The sequence below is a fragment of the Scylla paramamosain genome, chromosome 5, assembly GCF_035594125.1.
Source record: "Scylla paramamosain isolate STU-SP2022 chromosome 5, ASM3559412v1, whole genome shotgun sequence".
Taxonomy (NCBI): domain Eukaryota; kingdom Metazoa; phylum Arthropoda; class Malacostraca; order Decapoda; family Portunidae; genus Scylla; species Scylla paramamosain.
Window position 1 is genome coordinate 9,519,551 of NC_087155.1, and position 5,353 is coordinate 9,524,903.

Genomic DNA, 5,353 nt, shown 5'->3' on the forward strand with positions numbered 1-5,353 from the left:
AGCAAAACACGACAACCAGGGGAAGGAGACGAGGGAAGGAGGAGAAAAAGATGCTTGGTGGTGGTAGTGGTGGTGGTGGTGGTGGTGGTTGTAACAGGTGAGGAGACAGATAAAGGAGGTAAGACGAAGGAAGAAGGAAAGGAAGGAAGGAAGGAAGGAAGGTGTGGAGATAAAACAAGGTAAGTACTATACGGGTGGATGGGGAGCGAAAGGCAAGAAAATAACACGAAGAAAAAGCAAGACAGTAAGAGTTAATAGATGAGGAAGAAGGAGCGAGTGGTAAGGCGTAGGAAGGAGGAAGGAAGGCGTGTAGAAATAGAGGTAAGGTAGGAAAGCACTATAAAGGTTAATGGAATGAAAGAACAGTAGATAATAATAGGAGGGAAGTGAAGGCATGGGAAGAGTGAGGGAAGGAGAGAATGTACTGCAGAGGTAAACAGGGAGATGGGTGGACGGAGTAAGATGTATGGAGGAAGGAAGCAATAAGAAAAAAAAAGTACAGTTTAGCCAGGAGGGAGGAAAGAGGAAGAATTAAGACGAAGGAAGCAGGGAAGTAAGGTGTGGGGGAGACAGAGGGAGGGAGGGGGAGGAGGGATGAAATGAAGAAAAGAAGAAATAAGGAAAAGAAAGAAAATACAGTTCAGCTAGGGAGGGAGGAAGGCCGAAGAACTGAGCCGAAAGAAGCATTGAAGGGAGGTATAGGAAAACAGTAGAAGGAAGAAAGGAAGGAAGGAATGAAAGGCAGAACGGAAAGAAGGAAGGAAGGAAGGAAGGAAGGAAGGAAGGAAGGAAGGAAGGAAGGAAGGAACAAACGAACGAACGAACGAACGAACGAAGGAAGGCAGGAAGGAATAGAGGAAGGAAAGAAGGTATAATTCAACTAGTAGGGCCGAAGAATTGAGACGAAAGAAGCAGCGATAGGGCGTATAAGCAGACAGTGAAACGAAGGAAAGAAGGAAGATGCTCACATGTGTAGGCAGACAAGACGTGGCATCTAACGATCTTAAATAAAAGTCTACAGGTGAGCGTCCCCTACCTGTCGGCCGCCCACATCCCTAATCCCTCCCTCTCCAGTGGTGCTTAATTTTTCCTAATCCTTCTCCTCCTTCTCCTTCTCTGCTGCCTAAGATGTTAAAGTAAAGAGATGGTCTTCGGCGCCGCGGGTCAAGGAACTTCCCACTGCTGGCTGTTGAGGATGTGTCTTTGTTTTATGGAGATAACACACATATACACACGCACACACACACACAAGCTCTCTCTCTCTCTCTCTCTCTCTCTCTCTCTCTCTCTCTCTCTCTCTCTCTCTCTCTCTCTCACATCATACACGCCTACAAACCTCCGTACACACGCCCGAAATTGCTTTTTGAATTTTTTATGAGTAAATTTTAAACCATCAAAACGTGGCGGGTTAATGGAGGGAGGAACAGTGAAAGTGAGAGGAGAGAGTGAGAGGGAGAGAGGCAAGGCTACTGCTCCTCTTATATGGCCTCTCTTCCTCTTCTCTTGGGAGGGGATGAAGGGATAGAGAGATGTACGAAGGAGAGATGAGAAAGTAAACAGAGAGAGAGAGAGAGAGAGAGAGAGCAGAAGGGAAGGCGGAGGAGGCTGGAAATACAGTGTTGAGGAAGTGTGAGAATAGAGGGAGGGAAGGAGGAAGGTTTAAGGGCGAAGAGTCAAGTTGACCTTGTTTATCAGGGGTGAGGTCATCAAGGGTCATTACAGAGTCATTAAGAAGTCATTACAACTCCCCTCTGAGCCGCGGGGAAGCAGTAGGGGAGGGGAGAGGAGGGGAGGGGACGGGAGGGGCAGGAGGAATAAGGAGTGGAAGGGGACGTGGTCATCCTGCTGTTTGATGACAATTTAGAGACAGTTCATTTTAGGGAAACAAGAAATGGAAAGAAGATACTTGAAAAATATTCGTCTTTTGTCATCTTCCTTTTGATCTCCTTCATTTTACAGAAGACTGTGTATGACTCAAATGGATTTTCAACATCAGTGAAAATATTTGGAAACAGAAGGAGCATTCACATCTTGAGTAAGCAAACATTTTAAAAGCCAGATGTTTTCACTAACTCTTTTCTTTTTCAGAGCGAGTATATGTACTATGGACTGAGACCAACCAGAAATATAATACATTTTACCTTTACAAGGATGAACCGTAAGGCAGCACTGGCCTATGAATATATATACTGTATTTCTCTCTCTCTCTCTCTCTCTCTCTCTCTCTCTCTCTCTCTCTCTCTCTCTCTCTCTCTCTCTCTCTCTCTCTCTCTCTCTCTCTCTCTCTCTCTCTCTCTCTCTCTCTCTCTCTCTCTTTCTCTCTCTCTTGCTGGCTATCTCCTTTACTAAAATTATTCCGCTTTACAGGAAACATGGAGTTCTAACTTTTTTCCAGCTGGCTTGTTTGCCGGAAGGAGGGCTGGTGGGGAGGAGCCACGCTCTAGCTTTTAATTCTACACGAAGAAGAGATTACCTTCAACACAATACACAAGATACCCTCGCTGCAAGCCCAAAGACTTTCTGGTATATTTTCCTTCCCTATGTATTTCTCTCCTTCTAGCAATGCGTTGTACTAGCAGTGGTGATAGTTCTTATCTTTCCTTGTAAAATTTATCCCAAGCGGTTTCTCCATTCTGCTTCTTGTTTCTTTCTTCCCGGCCATCCCGGTTTAGAGAAAACGGTGGGTGAGGAGGAGCCTTCGTCTGTGCTAGCCTACTCCTCTCACTGTATGTTAGATAATGTAGACACCAAAAACAACCCTCTAAGGACCAACAAGTGAGTTGTTTCTGTTGATTTCTTTTTTTTTCTTCCTCTTCCTCCTCCCCCTTCTCTTCCTCTTCTCCTCTTTCTTTTTCTCCCCACCTCTGCTACTGGCAATAATGGTCTGAGGCGAGTCACCACACACCGGCCTGTTGGTCTAGGGGTATGATTCCTGCTTTGGGTGCAGGAGGTCCCGGGTTCAAATCCCGGACAGGCCCACTTATTTTACAGACCCTTGCAATAATAATTCATTCCTCGATGGCATCGCGAAGGGACGAGAAAGGCAAGACCTCATCAGTATAAATCATTAATGAGAATCTATGTCAGATATCTATTATTTATTTATTGTATCAGTCTATCTATTTTTGAAACTTTTGGTTACATTCTTGTTATATAAATGAAGTTACTGACCGGCACTAGTACAACGGAGCGATTCATTCAAACAGGATGGCAAGGAAGATTGTTTTTTCTTAATTAGTATTTCCAAGAGAAAATGACACGCGCTGACACAGACATGCACAATTAGCAGGTCTTGATAGGTTAGGTAACATGTTTTCAGTTATCTGGTACTCCTTATGTTCCTCTTCTCTTCCTCTCCATCAGTCTTCTTATTTTTGTTGTTGTTGTTGTTGTTGTTGTTGTTGCTGTTGTTGTAGTTGTTGTTCTCCTCCTCCTCCTCCTCCTCCTCCTCCTCCTCCTCCTCTTCCTCCTCCTGTTACTCTTTATCACAGCATTGGATTACGACTGAGGGGAAGAGAAGAAAAACGTGAAGGAAAAGGGAAGTGATTGATTGCTTAATCAAAACCGTGTCAGTGGCGTCGGAACAACCAAGTGTGGAGAGGAGCAAAAAATGCTCTGAACACGTATTAGAAGATTTAAGATAAAAACGAAATAAAGGAAAATATATAATTTGAAGAGAAAAATGTGGCTGCCAGTAGAGCTAGAACTATGTGTAACAACACCCTACACAAAAGAAAATTCTATTTAAAAAGGAGGAAGTCAAACGATTCTTGCCAAACGAAGCCAAACACTTCCTCAGTCGGTTCATTAGCGTTTGGAATAGTTTTCCCTCCAATGTCATCGATAGTATAACAACCAAACCCTTCAAGAATAGATTAGACAAGTACTTTTGCCTAATGGATAGGCCCTCACTTGCCTTTTTCCCCAAAAACATTTGAACAACAACGCTGACGTCGCCCTGACCACGGACACCACAAGGCTCCTTAACGTGAAAATGGGACGGAAAGGAGGCAGCAATGGCTGATAAATTCCACAAGTTTCGAATATAATACTTATCCTCTATTTCATGTTTCATTAACCAGTTACCTATACTTGCCACAGAATCCAAACTCAAAGAGGTACTTCGCCGTGCCTCCTCCCAGAATACCAGCACAGGATGTTTTGAATATTGATCTAACAGGGATGAACAGCACTTAAACCTGCGGCATTGGCTTGTCCATGGCAATGTGTTAGGTGAGTCCCGTCCCCGCTCACTTATAGGAATGACCAGGTACATTTCTTCCTCAAACTAATGCCAAGTAGCGCAGGAAGGAGCTTCGAGATCAAGCAAATGGGTGAATGAAGAGTGTAGTGAGCGTGTGTGAGCGGCATAAACAACACACGTTTTACTCTACACAGTCCACATAACAATTATCTGTCCCTCAATAATCTCTCTCTCATCAGTAGTTTGTGGCTGAGTGTGTGCTCATAATGAATAATGTATGGTCTTCATGCAGCTGCGTCAATATGAGGGGGAATCACCAATGGTTATTGTGAGGAGAAATTAGAGCCTTCTGTATCAACAAATTATTTGGCGAAAGCATCAAGAATCATTTATTTTAATCGTGGCGATACTGTTTATCTGCACGATGAAAGCGAGGCCATGATTAACGATGACTTTGATTCAAGCATTGTTCTCAGCCGCCCGTGTGTGCCGCCAGATAGGCTCTCTCTTTGCTTGATTATAGTGATACATTATCATTACATCTGTATTGCTAAAAAAAAAAAAAACATAATGACTACATATATTCACACATTGCGTATATGATAATGAGAGCCTACTTGCGAAATTGCAAATTCTCTCCTGAGCCTGGAACTTGAAGCCATGGCATGCCTGGCCAGCGCCTGGAGCTGACCTTACCGGGAAGGAGAGCAGTGAGGCTCGGCGAGGCGTGAAGCTGGGCGGGGCAAGGCAAGGAAGATAATACTGGTATCTCCTGAGGTGCGCAAATCCAGCCCAAGGACGCACCAACGCAGTCCCTCAGTGAATAGATACAGCTACACACACACACACACACACACACACACACACACACACACACACACACACACACACACACACACACACACACACCGTCTCCAGTGCCCAACGTCCCAGAGCATCGCTTTGTGAACACCAAGCCAAGAGCAAAAGCTGAGACAAGGAGGCACGGGAAGGCCGGGGCTGGGGAAAACAGGGGCAAGGGAGGGCAGGGGCAGAGGAGGGCAAGGATAGGGGAGGGTAGGGCTGGGGAGGGCAGGGATAAGGGAGGGCAGGGGTAGGGACAGGGGCAGGGGAGGGCAGGGCTGGGGAGGGCAGGGCAGGGGAGGTAAC

At 45.3% G+C, this 5,353-nt stretch overlaps 1 non-coding gene across 1 annotated transcript; it reads left to right on the forward strand.

Moving 5' to 3' along the window:
* Positions 1 to 2,906: 2,906 nt before the first annotated feature.
* On the forward strand, positions 2,907 to 2,978 carry Trnap-ugg (transfer RNA proline (anticodon UGG)). The gene has a single exon. It is a non-coding gene; the product is annotated as a tRNA-Pro (tRNA).
* Positions 2,979 to 5,353: the final 2,375 nt, after the last annotated feature.